A 17,716-nucleotide genomic window follows, 5' to 3' on the forward strand; every position below is an offset into this window, starting at 1 on the left:
TGCTTTCACTACATCTATACAGTACTGAGCTTTTATATGGTGGCCACGAGCAATAGGTGACAACAGTACCATGGAAATTAAAGTCCTATATCCTATTTTTACCAATAGATAATTTATTTTGACAGTTAATTGAAGGATATGCTTATCTTGAAGCAGCTTTGTCTCCTGTATTTTTCCCACTGCAGTCGCCATCTGCATACAGTATTAACTCCAGCTACTTGAACATAAAACGGAGCCCAGCAAGGGATAAGCTGGCTGTTTTACTGCCACCTCACCAGAGAGAGAAAACTTTTCTCCAGCAGAGGAAGTGAAATTAGCATTTTAATAGCAACACATATTCTATCATTTTACTTGATTTGATGCAACAGCAGTTGACAGAGTAAAATACAAAAAAACAAAAAACAATCGAGACAAGGAGAAATGGGAGAGGAGAAAGGAATATCTTTAGCAAAAAAAAAATCAACTGATTCCTTCAACTGATGTCAAAAAAACAGGGGTTTATTTATCGCATGAAGGCATAGCTGTGGCAGCAGGGGTGGGCAGTTATACACCTTCAGTTCCTCTTAATAAGGTTAGAGCTGCAATGCACAGCCATATATGTTTGTAGATGACAGCTGAAGGAAACTGCTGGAAACTGCTGGACATCTGAGGACTTCATTACCCAAATATCATGTCATGACAATAAAGTGTGCTCTACTCTGACCTAATAGTCCTTTCAGTGGCTAGTGCAAGAGCTGATTTTAACTTTAAATTAAATCAAGTCTCAATCTGGACATCACAAGTTCCCATAGGCAATTTACAAGTCCCTATTGGTTCTTCCCCTGTCTGAACGCTGTTGGTATTATTAGTGACACTGCACTCCCATTAGAACATTTTCTGTACAAATTAGACCATTTCCATATAGGTCCTCTCTCCTAAATGACAAGATGTACTACAGTATCTATCAGCGCCTTCCAAAAGAGCCCAGTGACAGTTACAAAAAAAGTTCATCAAGTGGAAAATTACACCTTCCATAACTGTAGTGGAAAAGTACAGCTTGCATTAATGCACTCCAGGATTACACTTTGTATCTTACAGAGATACGCTCCGTGTTTTAAACCTAACTGATTCCAGGACAAAATGAATGAAAAACATGATAATATGTAACTCATACCGTTGAGTGGGAATGTTCTTCAGATAACAGAGATCCGGCCAGGCAGAGAAATATACGTTGTTTGACCGGTTTGAGACAGACACACAAACACAGAGATGCACAGTCCTGGAAGAGTCTTTGCAAAAGTTTAATACAGTGTAAATTGTTGAATCCTGCTAATATGTACCATTTGCCTTTTTGAGTCAATTTGCAAATGTAATAACGATAAAGGACATCTCTGTTATGTTCCCTTTTAATAAGGTATGATTTCCATGATGGTTCACATGAGTATTTTCAAACTATATGATTAAAGCTTGATTTAATTTAGGGAACTAAAATTTAATTTAAGGCCAAGTGTTAATCAAGGTAATGGTTTAAAGAAGTCAATACTGATGGATCACTGAAGAAGGAAAGTAAACGTACAGTGGCTCAAATAAAATAATTCTGATGACCAATAGCCATGTTTTGCTTTCGCGGGTTTGATACAAGACGATACACAACTTTATTGTCAGTTTACACTAAAATTAATTTTGTATCGTAGGCAGTTCCTTTTAAGATATTCACACACTGATTAAACATACAGTCACATATACTGTATGTCACTTTCCGTAGGCGTACAAAACAGTAGTTGCAGAATGTTATCCACATAAGAAAAGGACATGTGGACGACAGAAGAGACTTTGAATCTCAAAGTAAGTCACTGCTGTGGGGCCATGATCAGAGGAGACATTCAATTCATCACGATGCCACTCAGCTTAAATCACATCAGGGAAAAAAAGGGTTGCTGACATTTTTATTTTTATAATTCTTTTTTGCTGAAGGATATCTAAATATACAAAACTATGTCTGAAAAACATGCTGATATATCAGGCTAAAACTGCCAGTTTTGTCCAAATGTACTCCAGGTGGATCTCTCCTCACAGCGCTCTCCTTACAAATCTGTCTTTTCTTTTCTCAATAAATATACTTAATCATGACTTTGGCAGTGGAGCAGAGTTATTCATGGGCTATTGCGATGAGAGCGCTGAGCCATTAATCAGATCGTGGTAACTGCCACAGATGTGACCAGTGCCTATTAAAATGTATGTCCTTTTAATTTGGCTGTGTGGTGCTGGCACAGTGCAGCATACATGCCTCAGCCTCCCTTTAATAGTCTGTCATTTACATTCAGAGGAATGAGCCAGGCCCAAGGCATGCGCAGCAGTGATGGTGATCAAGGTCAGTGATGCATCTATTATCTTATGTTTACCGAACATGAGCCACATCCTGTTTACATTGGATGATAATTGATCATTTTTAAAAGGGCATCAACACTGCATGCTGTGATTCACCTAATCTGTGCTGATCACTGATTGACTTGTGTACAGCCTCAGGTTGTGTTAACAAAGGACTAATATTTAATCGACAAAACTGAGTAGTCTAATATTGGTGTCGAGGCTCAAACACTGATGACAGGGACAAGCATATGACATGGACCAATGTCACTAAGTGCAGCAATAACAGCCTTAACTACTTACCAGACACTGATGGGCCTTTACACGTATAAATACTCTCATCTCCCCGGAAGACACATATATAAAAAAAAAAAAATGAAAGCTCATACATGATAACTGTGCCATTTAAATGTAATGAAAGCAACTAATGATTCAGGACTACATGATTTATTTAGATTGGCGGTAAAAGTATCTTAGTCGTTATCCCTTTTGAGTCCATGTCATACTGAAATACCAGTTATTTTTTGTACTTTACTTTTCTGTTATGTATAATTTCTATACTGTGTGTAATGGAAAATAAATACATAATAAAAAGTGGAAAACTGATGAGAAATGGCATTGCTAGTTTTTGCTGATTACACACTTGTTAAAGACACATTATGTTAGATGCAATGTATGCATCGTGGTAAGATTGTGCTGTTAAATAGGCTACTCTAAAATTGTTATTCACATAATGACTTCACAAAATTAGGCAGGAAATATTGTAGAAGATTAGTACAGAATACTGAGGGTTCCAAAAAAAAAAATCCCACTGACATCCAAGGGTGCAGATTTTGAAAAAAGCTGTCATGTAATATGCCCACCATATTTAAATAAATAAATAAAAAATAAAAAGCGGTCACAGACATGAGAATGTCTTAAGGCAGACAGTCACACAAGTGGACTAGTAGAGCACAAAGAACAACAAAAACAAAACTGTCAAAGTGCATCTCAGATTGCGTCGGCCTACACGTCAGGTTCCAACATGAATGCATTATCATGCTTAATGTTTGTGCTTTAGCTGAGCTGTATGTCAACCTCTCTGTTCTGTAAATACAACAATGCACACTGACATGCACACACACACACACACACACACACACACACACACACACACACACACGTTTGCACACATGCTTGGAAGACTGACTCATCTCGGTATACAGTCTTTCAGAATATTGTATGTGAGACACAAACCCTAGAGAACAAAATAATTTCTATTATTTGCTATCTTTAGGAGGATACCAAGACTACTGCCAAACATTATTTAAAAAATGTCCCTAAGAGTGGACCTAAAGGAAAGGATACGGGATATCAATCATTAAATAGAAACATTCTCTGTCGAGCTTAGAGGTGGGGCTCTCTCTATTGGACCATGACCTACATTTCATGTAAAGATGACACTTTGATCAGACAACATCTCTATTTTGTATGCGCTCCAAACTGTTAACAGACTTACAGTCACGCTCGACTTAAAAAACCCGATGCTCAATAAAGGTGCAATATTTCCGATTTTTTTTTTTTGGTTTAAAAGATTCTACAATTTTAATTAGAATGTGACAGAATGTGAAGAAATAGCAGTGTCGATGTTTCGTCCAAGATGTTTATGTGCCTTCTGAAGTTAGCATGCTGGCCAGCTAGCGCCGTCCCCGTCCCGTCTCATAATACCACCCCGTGCCTTAACGGGAGACAGTGAGTCACTGTAGCAGCCAGTCTGCCCTGAGAGAGAATGGAACAGTAAACGCAATGATGTCTTAAGCTCTTAGCAAAATAGAAGCAAAGAAACAACACTAGCATTATGTTCCACTGCTGAAGACAGTGCTTGGCGAATAAAGGAATGAAGATTGCCAGTCTGGGGAGAAAATTTGATAAACTTGCTGTTTACTGTATCAGGAGACTAGATAAAAGGCAGCATCACAAGATGGCCGATGGAGTGAGGATAGAAGAGGAAGACCGTGATTCAGTTAGTTTCTTTTAGTGTGCTTCCCTGCACAATGCAGTAGATGGTGTCGTGACCTGAAGCGTGAACGTGCAATCTTTACAGGAGACCAGCAACCTCATGTAAGTTCTGAACGGCATCACACAGCCAAGGAGCTCGCTTTCGAGTTAGGCGTCGGCAGTCCTTACACTTTAATCCTCAACAGACATGGGACAGAATGTGTGACAGTGGTACCTTCCTGTCAAATGTCTGCCAAATTATCCCGTAGCTCATTTAGAGCCATGCTTACAGCGGGATAACCGAGTCCAGCCTGTATGGTCATGGAAAATGATTTACTGTTAAGTAAGCTGAGGCATTCCAGATTAGATAAGGTATTCAAACAGCATTTAGCTATAGTGTTTGTGATTAGAAACTGTGTGTGGACACACATCATTTTTAAAAGTAAAACAAAAACAAAAGTACAAGTCAGACATGCCATTGCTGAGCGTACCGTGGGTTAGGTAGGGTTACGCATTTCTCTATATCTCTCCTGCTCTTTTTAACAATTATTTTCCAGAGGGCTGGAAGGTCCACACCAGACAGACAGGCGGAGAGTGGAGAGGTCACTATTCTGTTACAGCGTTGATGGTTATGTCAAGTGAAAAGCATCTGCCAGTTTAACATGATGCCTTCTGACATGGAAACAAAGGGGAGACTATTTTCCTCTGAGATGCTGCTGTGCTTGACACTGTGTGTCTGTTTGCGTCCGTGTGTGTCCATCTTCTCCGCAATGTGTACAGTGTCATACGAATCCACATGCACTCAAGTACATAAGACACAATCATTTCATTTGAGTGTTGAACCTTTCATATCGTGGCAGTTGTGGCAAAGTGACATCATATTTTGTCATTTTTCACTTTATAAAACAAAAGGCGGGTGTAGCATTAGGATTCAGATCTAAAGTAGGGCTGTGTCAATTATCTACGTCGACATCACAATTCTGAAAAAAAGAACCCAAAAATATTACAACATAATCAAATTAAGGATCAATTCAAATCAAATGACAAAATTAAATAAAGCATTGATTTGGATGAAGAGAGACAAGCTTGATATATATATATATATATATATATATATATATATATATATATATATATATATATATATATATATATTAATTAACTATGGTCATGATATATTGCATGATATATTGGGCAGAAATTGATTAGGCTAAAACTGTAGGTTGTGCAAAGAACATTACTTATAGCAATACACATGGTTGTTGAGTTACAATAATACAATCTAATTGAAAGAAGACAAAAGCTACACGAACAATATTCCCGGTTGTTTAAAAAAAAAAAAAAATGGAATGTCAGGTTTAGGGCTCAGAGAGGGAATGTTGTCACTGCACTGTTTTCAAAAAGACAAAAGTACAAGGATGCAAACGTGTCTGCCTTTAGAATACATGAGCATGTGCATGTGTGAATCAGTCTGTCAATGCCTGGGTGTTGTTACCATAAGTAGAATTTGTTCACCCGTGTCTGTGCACACAAAGAAGTGAGATTTGTTTTCCACCAGGCATTACAGACACGCCATTACCACGGAAAGACATTTCTCTGTGGACCCAGCCCACATGCTCTGCAACACAGGCAATCTGTTTAGCAAGGCAAGGCAGGACAGTGTTTGTGTGCACGTATGTGTGTGTGCATGCTTTCTGTGTTTTTACACCTATAAGTCTGAAAAAAGAAGTATATGTAAATCCCGACAGCAGATGGAAGCATTCAGACGTAAGAGAGCAAAATTAGATGCCTTCTCCCCCAACTAAAACTCAAGCTATTCAGAAGAGAAAATACTAAGTACTTTGTTTATCTTATAAATAAATAATCAGTGCAAGCATTAATTACATAAAACTGTCAGAGATAATACCAACATATATTTTTTTAAACATATTTGTACCTAGCAATGTATAGACATTGTTCATTTTTGTATCTATTTATTATGGACTGGTGATTCCAAACCAGTTGGACAAGCCCGGAGAACCTCCAGTGGAAGGAGCCCAGGAGGCATCCTAATCAGATGAATATTTGATATATCCACTGAGTAACCACTTTCTATAACTTCCTCAGAGGGGCTGTACAGACAAAACGATTGCATCGACGTAAATACTTGCATACGCATAGAGTACCTATTGCCTGCTCTGTTTGCAGATACGTAAATATCAGTCATCCTCAGTCCTTAACATATCCTTCGAAGCTTGAAACATAGCGATCACAAGCTTACTTTGGCAAGACCTCTGCTGAGACAAGCCAGTACATACATACACATAGGCATTTTCATGGATTCCCTCAAGTGTGAAATAGTTTTCGTTAAAATGAATTGCTCTTAATTCATAACGGTAACACAGTGAGCCTAAAGTAGAATTCAAAAGTTTGTCCTTCAAATTTTCCAAGCTGCTGCCTCAGTGTGTGTGTGTGTGTGTGTGTGTGTGTGTGTGTGTGTGTGTGTGTGTGTCTGTGTTAGATAGAGTGTGTGTGCATACGTGTGTGTTGTTTTAAATGTAGAATTCGTGACTACCTTGTCATAAAAAAATGATTTTGTTATGCAATGCACATTTATGACTTTTATGGCCACATTCTTAAGTACACGCATCCAAATATGCCGATACTGTAAGCACTGTCCTTTTATACTGAAAGAGAAAAGCAGCAGTTAACGACTGAGACCACGGTTCGATTCTGCAGCATTGGGCCACGTCTTTATTAAGCTGATTGCTCTTTAAGCACTTCACTTCTGACATATTGGCTTCTCTGTGTCAGGCCCAGCCTCTCAGAGTCATTACCATCAATCTGTACAGACCAAACTCCTCTTCAATTCCTGTGATCACCCTAAAAGTAATTTACCTAATAGATGAGTGCCATTACATAATGACAACAACCGTATTATGGCGGTAACAAAGCCGGAACTGTAGTTCATTAGAGGGAAGAGAATTGTTTTTGGGTAATGAGATAAGGAGCTGAGTAGGTCCAGCATTATTATTTATTTATTGCTAATAATCTGGGCTATTCAATGTCGTGATCTACCTGGCACTATGTTTGGTTCGAATGCTAAATTGACATAAATCCTATGACTCAATTTAAAGGGAAATAAACCATAATATCGGGAGAAATAGATTTTCCACGCAGTCTTAGCAGAACTTGAGAGCAGGTGTGCACTATATTACTCTGGATCTAATGCAATCCACAACAGCTTTGCCATAAATCCTACTCTGACTCAGCACATACATTTTTCAGTTTTTGTTGACATTGTCAGAAAGGTGATTGTTCTACTTTATGTTTATATATTGGGATTGTTGTGGGTGGTGGTAGTGGTGCACTGGACTGCATTATATAAAAAGTGTTGGTATCCCATTGGGGCGGACACATTGTATCCTTTAACTCCTAAAAGACAGAAGTAACACAGGACATTAATCACAAATTGAATAAAGTTCTAAAAATGTATGTTTTGACTCATTTCTTGAATATAGATTGGTGTGTTCATGATTGCATTTGCGGAGAAGGTTTCAGAGGGAGGAGGCAGCAATGGCCAAAACCCTCTCACCACGTGTCTGGTGAGTTCTTTTTGATTTGTGTTGTTTTGGTATGTTTTTATAGGTATCTAGTTGTGGGAATTTCTGTTTACGGGGTATGCAAATAAATTTGCAGTGATTTGGAATTGGTTGCAAATAGTTTATCTGTTGACTGTGAACAAATTCAAAAGGCTACTGTCTTTTTACTTTTATTTCACAGTTTTGGTGTATTGGAACTGACAGTGCAAATTGACTTGAAAGGAAAATTGCAACAGTCAGATATTTGCTGTGATACACAATGTATCTGCTTGCAAGTCTTCGATGGCATTTTCAAACCAATAGAATGAAATTAAATTAAATGAAAAACATTTAAAATTCTTGAAGAAATTATTTATTAATCATGTATTTTGTTTGCGTGAAAATAATTCCAGTTAACTCATTTAAAAATAATGTATTTAGGTGATGGTGTATTTGCTACCTTACTGCAGTTCTGGCCGTGCAGTGGACTTGAATTAGCCCACCACCTGACTCACGTCAATTTTTACAACGTCTCCAGATGTAGAGGACTGGACGGGATCTCTCTCATTGATCATTTTGCCTCCTGTTGTTTAAGAGTGTAGTGAAGGTCAGCACCTCCTGACTGAACATGTCATGTCTCCATCAGATTGGCTAAAATAACAGAAACTTCATTTTAGCACCAGGGGCTGTCGATCGGCAGATAATGTAAAGGATCAGTATCTGTTGCATGACTTTTCTCTGTAACAAAGGTTCTCATTATGGGATGATAATACATGAAGTATTGATATAGCTATATATGTTTGAGAACATTTAAAATGTTGACATGACACCTAAAGTATACTATAATTACTAAGGGGACCAAATCATTTTGTTGGATGACAAAATTTGTATCACTGGCTTTTATTCACTGACCCCTGGTATCAACTACAGTGTACGTGATCTGCAGTAAATGGGCTAAAAAAAAATGGATCCACACTCTATAGTCAGGAACTAGGGGGATACACCACAGTCGTAACGACATGACAGATTTCACCCAGACCGCAGCCGTAGAAACATGACGAGTTCACACACGGAGTCTTCTAGCCACTCTAAGCTCCACTTAGATCATTTGCTGTCTTCTCTTCTCCACCTGCGAAGTAGATGACAGCTCTCAGTGGACCCACTTTGGCTTTAGGGACACAGAGGGAAAAACAAGGGATTCCAGCACATTGCAAGTGGATCCCATGGGAACCAGCAGCAGTCTGCCTTCTTATCCATACAGTATCCACCAGCCTCAGTCAGTAACTACTGTATATCTGGACTGTGACATTCCAACAAAGTTACAAGTCAAGATACGATAAGTCTCAAGTCCAACGGGAGTAGAAGACTGGGGGCTCTATGATTAAGTTTGTGCTTCTTTGTCACCTTGGGAAAGGTTGAGCAAAAGAGAGAAGAAAGCACCCTCTCCCCACTCCCCTCACACACACACACACACACACACACACACACACACACACACACACACACACACACACACACACACACACACACACACACACACACACACACACACACACACACACACACACACACACACACACAAACACACACAAAGTGAAGTAAGAAAAAAGAAAACTCGCGTTTTCCCGAGAGTAATCAGTTAATTGTGGGAAAGTTGCCAGCAATTTCTGATCAAAGGAGGAGCTGAATTGCAGTCCTTAAGCTTTGAAGAAGTTTAATAAGTCACCTACATGCCTAACAGTCTAGCCTGCTTATCGTTTTAATTTGAGCCTTAATGAGACACTAAGATTATCACCTCCCTCACTCAGCTCCCTGGAGAGAAAGTAAATATGGAGGACAGACATGGAGGAAAAATCAGTGTAGAGTGGCCATATTAAGTTGCTCAACTGCAGTGGTCTATTTTTCTAATGTTGAGTAGTTTTAGAGATAATTCCTGATTCAGTAAATTAGTGAAGCAATAGCCAGTAATGTCATTAGACTTTCCCTTTTGTCACCCACTTAATCAGGCTAAATATATATATTTTTTTTTCTTTTTCTAAGCTCTATTTAGGTCTGATTTCTTGCCAAGAGCACGAGGCACGTACGATACATATGATGCATAATCACATTAGAATTCTTTTGAGTTCAGGTCAAAAGAGAGAGTTATACATTTTTTTTTTTTTTTTTTTTTTTTAATCTCTCACCTCTCCAGCTGACCCTGTCACTTTCCCTCCAGAGCTAAACTCTGTTTAACCCTCAGGTGATGCCACATCTTCCCTGCACTTGCCTCAGCCCCGCTCTGGTTAATTATGGATGTCACAAACTGATGCCTGCACGTGGGGAGACCCATTATGCTGGAAAGCAAGCTGCCGACGCTGCAGAAAACATGGCACAGTGGTGGAGAGGTAGGACATGTGTTCCCCAACAAAGCTCTGTACTGCACGCGTCACAACCTACTGATGCCACAGCAGAGGACATATTTCCCACCAATCATTTCTGACAGGCAACTAGCACTGCAGATGTGCTTCTAAAAGAAATTCTGTCGGAGCAAATGGCATATACCAGTACATGAAAAATAACAAGGATGTGTGTATGTGACAAGCAGGGTGACGAGTTAACCTCTTGCTATATCTATTTCAGAAGTCAGCAGGTGATGAAGCCCCATTTAAAGCCCTATGATACTAGTACCCCCTATGGATCTTAAGTGAATTGTTATGATTGCAGTAGTTTTCTATGTTCATAATCTACCATGCGCACAATTTGTTGAGTGATCTGATGATCCCGATAAAAAAAAAAGGAAAAAAAAAAAAACTTCTCCAAACACGGAACCCATCACTGGAACTATATAAATAAAACTAAATTGAATTGGATACAGTCACTATCAATGTTTTTTTCTACTCATAAATTAACAATATTTCCAAATTATGTTAAGAGAAAATATACACTAATCCAGAAAAAAAATACATTTCTTTCAGAGTGTTATCTGTTCCAAATCATCTGATTAAAGATACTTTCCCTGAGAGGCTTGTCCCCACAGTTATGAGTCAGGTTCACTATTTGTCAAACATATCCTACATGATCAATGTAAAATGTATATTTTCTGCAGGATTGATTGAGGTATGGGTGGGTACTCCAGCTGTTTTTGCAGTTGTTTTTTTGTTTCCTCCTCTGCTTTTATCTGGTGGAGTCATGCTTGAAGGACAGAACACATTAAAATGCCTAGAATATAATCCGTAGCAGATTAATTAAAAATGAGTGAGAAATGACAATGATATAAATATGCAGGTAAGAATAACATACTAATTAGCACACTAATCTGTTATTAAGCAAGCTCAAATAAGTATCGTACTATCGGAGGACCTAGTGTGGAACCAAAAAAAAAGCTGCCATGTTTGTGCTTCATGTGGCACATTCAAACAACAAAAACATCTGTATATTACTCAGATTTGCTGACCGTTCCCAAAGTATTCATAACACAATGAAACTACAATGTAGAACATGCCTAATCTATTGAAAAATGTCACGTTAAAATGTTGCCATCTGTCTTACTTTTTCAGACTTCACATTTTTTGTGGATTTAAACTTTCCCCAATGTGAACGGGACTTTGTGCCGAAATGCTAAGAAACCAGAGGAATCCACACCCACCACGCTGTTGGATCTCTCCCGGATTAAATCTATAAAGGATAAATATGCACTTGCATATTTTAAACATGTTTTACCCCCTCCCCGAGGTTTTGAGAGAAACAAAGTACCACTCTCAATTACTATTAGTGACACACTGGCTTTTAATAGGTGACGCTTGTGTTTGGGGTCAGTGTTTTCAAGTCAATACGTGTATAAAAAAAAAATCTCAATCAACAAATTTTAAGAATGAACTAAAATGAACAAGACAGAGTCACCATTGCCACTCACTGAATCAGGAGCTTATACCAATGGAGCGCCTCACTGGGGGATGAGCGCTCAGCTTTAGTTCCCAGTGTGTCACTTCCTCCTTAAAAGGACTTGGCAAGAAAGTCGAAGCCACATAAATAATAATGTTCTGACAACCATAAATAAGAGCCTTCCATTTATCAGCTGGCTTTACACTGACCAGAATGTTACCGAAATACATAGTACAACATGCATGTAAGGGGGCCAATTGCAAAGTCAAACTGTGACTCTAAATCTTTCAACTGAACTGAAAGGAGTAATTCAAGATTTCCACCTCTACAGGTAACAGTTTCACCTCACATATTTCATGAGTTACACTTGAGTTCAAAGATAAATGCAGTGACAATAATAGTATGTTCACAGGTAGTTAAATTATATAACAGGGTTCAATATGTAGCGTTCCTCACTCAAAGGTTCCAATAAAGGAAATTGTGTGAGGCTTATACTGTATATCATACTTGTACTGCACTTGTACTTGACTCATGTCTAGGGCATCAGTACAATAGCACAATAACTGCAGGGAACTGCTTCATCCAACGCATTTCGTTTCTACATTCTAACCTTAAACTTAGTTGTTGAACATTAGCAGCTGCACAGTGATAGTGAAGCCCATCTGTTGACTCGAGTCTCTCGCACTGAACATGCTCATTATTCTCCATGCCACAGAGTTCACATCTTTCTAACGGTTCACAACAACATGTCACCAGACCAGTTGGCAGCGCAGATCCATTCTCAGCTTTTTATTTCCAGTCTTTCCGTCAAGACAACTTCACTGCAAATGTGTTTGACATCTTCTACATCTTGCCTCTCTGGCACCTTCAAACTCGACAACACAGGCATGGCTACAAAGGGTTGTTGCCCAGTTTTGTACCTTTAAAATATTACATTTAGCCTAACATTTATAAATGCCTTCCGGTCACTAACAATGTACAACTTTGTAACTAAGAATATAACATGTAACAACAATTATAATTTTTTTAGGGATCTAAAATTCTCAGCTTCTGTATCCTACAGTTAAAACATCTTCTCTGCCGTACACAGATGTATGATTATAACGACTTCATTGTCTTTATTTCCTCAACTCAAACAGACCTGGCAGCGGAAAATGACTGCAGCTTACACACCCAGTTACTTTCCAGGCGCACAAGACCTAGTGATGTACATGGTGACTACGCAATTAAAACAGAGCCCTAAGAGTTACTTCTGGTTATCAAATACACCACAGCTTATTATTTTCTGCTGCGTAGCCTCATGGGAAGTGTGGAAAACGGTGGCCCAAGCTGGTGTGAGGTAATTGACAAATGTGTGCATCTCAGTAGGAGGGACTCTCCAAATGTTGAGGAGTAGTTAACCATGTGTTTCTTTTCCTGGCGGCACAGGTTACTGCCTGCGCGCCTGAAACCTCATTAAGCATCCGCTGTCATCCTCCATCTGTTAAACATTCAGCCAGCAGAGCCAAGATGAGAAGGGAAGCAAGCTGTCCACTAACTTTCTCTCTAACTCTAACTCTTTATCTTTCTCTATTGCTCTTGTACTAAGTCTATAAATCTGTTATCCTCTTTTGTTTTTTCCAGCACCCCACACTTTTTGGGGGTTTATTACCTCAGTACCACCTCATCCCCTTTGAATCTTCTTTTTTAAAATTTTTTTTACTTTCTACGCCAGTTTCCTGTTGTTTTGTGTCTGAAACGGCTCGTTTGAGGGCAGCAGAACTGAGTGCCAAAAGTTTCTTTGCTGCTATAAAAACAGAACAAATGTGGAGAGAGATTTACATTATGATTATGCCTTGTTTATGAGTATTCCCACAATATTTGTAGTGCCTGGCCTTAAGGTACTCAATGAAGAGCAGGTGATTCTTCCCCATAAAATGCATTTTAGAATTCAATTTTCTTTATCAAAGATGGCTTGGTGTTATTATTTTGCATTGTTGAACATTTTCCCTTGTGTTTTATCCCTCACTCGTGTGGCGACAGCTGTGTTTGCCTGGACATTTCACCGAGATGAGATACAAATTTTGTTTGATAAAAGTGAAAACAGATAAAAACTCATATGTTCATTTAAACTAGTTGTGTGAAAGACTCTGTAGCAAAATGACACCGTGGACAAACAAGAATCTGATTCACAGTTCTCATCTCTGCCATTTCCCTCACTTATACATGATTACGTGCTCTCCGTTCTGTCCTATCTCATTCTCAGTCAGCTACCTGGGTGAGTCACAGCAGAGAGGATAGAGAGACAGACAGTGAGAGAAAGACGAGTGGGTGGAGAGACAGATGGATACAGAGATAGTGCGGTATTCCCCCTGTTGCCTGTCTAAGCAGGTTGTAAATAGACAGGGTCAGTGGCTAGGGTCAGAGTTTCCGATGAGAGTTGATCTCCGGAGGCTCCAGCCTCGGGGACTCACAGCTCTGTCAACCTCGGGCCCCTTCTGGGCTCCGCCAGCTGATCCCTGTGCCCCTCCAAACTTTTTAATGAGGCAGTTAGCCGTGCAGCGGTGGCCTTTGAGTGACGTTCACTGACCGAGTGCTCTGATGAGAGGGAATATTGATAAAGCTGTCGGCAGAGAAAGCTTTACCCGACTCCAGGAATGTGTGTGTCTGTGTGAGGAAACAGCATAAATAATTCCCACCCAGAAATCACCAGTCTGTCTTTTAGTTACCACCAAAACCCAAATAATCAACACCTACAGCGTTAAGAAAAGTCTGGAAAGTTTCTCTTGTGTTTTTAGTATTATTGAGATCAGTAGAGGCCACCAAACCCTGCACTGAGGGACCTAAAGCCCGCCCACTCACATATACTGTACATATACACATCGGTCACTGTTAATTTGGCTTTAATATAAATAGACAACAACAACAAAAAAATCCATCTTAATTTCATCAATTAAAATCTGACCAAAGTTTAGTTTGCACCAAAAACAAGACTACAAATACATAACAAGTATTTTCTGAAGTGAAACTGTTTCCTTCACCACCCAGACATGATCTTGTTCAGAAGTTGATTCTGCTGTTTGACCTGTTACACCACTGTTGATCTACAGCTTCGTGTATTCAGTCCTGTTCTCTCTGTCAATAATGTTATCTAATGTTACCAGTCCTTGGATGAAACAGATTTATTGGCTAAATTACATCGACAGAATTAGACGAAAAGCAACGCTGCAGTGGACAGCACAGTTAACAGTAATGCCGGGTGAGCAGGAAGATGAGGGAGCACTTCTGTTCAAACAGACAAACAGGATTTGGAAACAACTGGAACTACTAATTTGGACAAATACTAAAGCACATCAATCAAAGTCAGCTTCCAAAATTAACACTACCTTAATGCAAGCTGTAATATAACACAGAACTATAGATACTACAACACATAATAATAATAATAATAATAATAATAATAATAATAATAATAATAAAGGCCTGTATGTGATTATTGCACATCTGGAGAAGTTGTAACAAATATAATGATGCGCTCTCATCAAGTCTCTTAACAGATGGGTTGGGGTGAGATGCAAAATAAATTGGTGGAAATGGACGTGTATCCTCTGGTTGTTTTGGTTCATGGACACGTGATAACTCCTCTGAAACACAGTGTGTGTGTGTGTGTGTGTGTGTGTGTGTGTGTGTGTGTGTGTGTGTGTGTGTGTGTGTGTGTGTGTGTGTGTGTGTGTGTGTGTGTGTGTGTGTGTGTGTGTGTGTGTGTGTGTGCAACACACTCAATAATATGAAACTAAAATAAAAGCCTCATCCACAAAATGCAGTTTGCCCCTCATTCCGCATGACATTTGTAAAGTGCCTGACAGATGAGGGTGTTGCAAGCAATCCTACTTTGCATGTTCATGACACCACAAGAGGTAAATGAGTTATTTATAATTTCAGTGAATACCTCTTTCATCCAGTTTCTTAAAGCAGTTGCATACATGAAAATGTAGCTTTAACAAACTGTAGCTGTCAAGTGCTGATAATAAAAAAGTATTTTACAATAAAAACATTGTCAGTGAAGATTCTGTACGTATAGTCAGTATAGTATTTTGCCAGATAAAATGAAGACAGCCTATCATCCATGCAGCTACAACTCCACCTGATGTATGTCCATTAAACCAGCATAGTCACATGTGAATGCATTCATAGAGATAAGATTGGACTGTTACTCTTTGTCAGATGTTCTGGTTTTTAAGCTGTCAGTTGGTCGAATGAGGAACTGTTGGGCTTCATCAAATTAACCCAATCACAACAGCTGTCCTTATCATCATCGTTAGCTCAAGTCATATTTCTCTATGCCAAAAGGCAAGCCAGCCAGCTCCCTGCTATCCCTGACCTGCTGCAGCATAATATAAAATAGAGAGGTGGGACACCCTTTGCTTACACTTAATCTACTAATGCTTCCAAATTAATGTGGTACAAATCTATCATAGTTAAAACTCTACATTTAGCTGATCATATGAGCCAAAATGATAATAGCTGGGAGAACAGGGCTGCTGCTCAGTGCTGCGCTGCACGTTATTCACCAGCTAAAAGCTGTCTGGTTTACAAAGAAGGCACTCAAGGGAACAATAAGAAGAGGTCACGGGAACAGAAAAAACAGCCAAAGGCCTCATTTCATCAACATAAAGTCATACATTGTTTTGAATGTCTTGCTTTACCTTTGTTTCCTGATAATTCAGTAAGTCTTACATGAGTAATGTTAAATTTGTACGCACAGAAAGTACCACATAGTCAATTTCTGTATAGTATGCTATATTGATTATAATCCATTGTCATTTTACAGAAGCTCCCAATTATTTCAGGTCCACAACATGAGTGTCCATAAGAAAGGAATATTCTACTTAAAACCCACATGTGCTTGCACTTAAAATGGAACTGTGACGTGTTTGTAGCTTGTGGTGAGCTGAGAGTAACAATTAGAACTCCAATGGCTACCAAAAGTCACAACAAACTATTCAAATGACAACTTAGGAACTTTTCAAGCCACTCCAGGAAGAGAATACATTTTTTAATTGTCCCACCATATTTGCTCAGCGTTTCCCTAAAACATTTTCACTAAAATCTAAGTACAGCTACCACGTTTCTAACATGGCTACAATAGCTGCTTGACCTAAAAACCTACTAAGGTAGATGTGAGCAAAAAATAAGAAAAGCTGTCAGTGCCAAGAACAAGTGGAAAAGGTGTATTTAACCATGTTGTACTCGACTAATCATATTGTTCACTTCAAAAACACCCAAAAGTGACAAAACATAAAATAAGGTTGCCACCGATCTGTCTCTTCAACATTTAAACTACTAAGTGGAACAATTATTTATGTTATTTTTTTCAATTGCACCGTGTATTTTATGTGTTCATCATCTTTTCTACTCTTTTACCTTGAAAATAAGTTGCATTTGACCTTTTTATTTAGCATCATCAACATTCTGATACACATGTTACCTTGTTTATGATAGTCTCATCAACATTAGGCTCTTTGTGCAATTAGTAAACTCACCAGAAGTAGCCGAAGGCAGATTACGTAGGTGCAATAATAACATTATGTACAACAATATCAGTTTTCATTGCAGTAGTATTTTTGATAATGATGATCCTCTTCAGCTCTGTGTTGTGAAACAGTTCACACATAACAATCTGCTCTCAATACATTCTTAGCTAGATTGAGAAAAATAACAACTAGAGCTGCAACAATTTATCAATTAGTTGTTAACTATTAAACAAATCGCTAACTCTTTTGATAATCAATTATTGAATTTAAGTAATATTTTAAGAAAAAAACTTCAAATTATTCGAGTCCAGCTTCTTTTGTGTGGATAGTTTATGGTTTCTTTAGTGACAGTAAAGTAAATATCTTTGGGTGGTGGATAAGTAATATGTGGTTCTCATAGGACAGTCATGCTACAAACATACTACCCTCTTACATAGTAGAATAGGATGCAATGCTGTA

The 17,716-nt window shown here is 38.7% G+C and overlaps 1 protein-coding gene across 2 annotated transcripts in view; it reads right to left on the reverse strand.

The window, feature by feature from the left end:
- LOC138623621 (bis(5'-adenosyl)-triphosphatase-like) overlaps positions 1-17,716 on the reverse strand; it is a 276,741-nt gene that overhangs the window by 106,257 nt on the left and 152,768 nt on the right. The window lies entirely within an intron of this gene.

This window comes from Brachyistius frenatus, unplaced genomic scaffold (assembly GCF_029030835.1).
Source record: "Brachyistius frenatus isolate BFR_SWC_R1_liver_20210118 unplaced genomic scaffold, ASM2903083v1 Contig_45, whole genome shotgun sequence".
NCBI lineage: Eukaryota > Metazoa > Chordata > Actinopteri > Embiotocidae > Brachyistius > Brachyistius frenatus.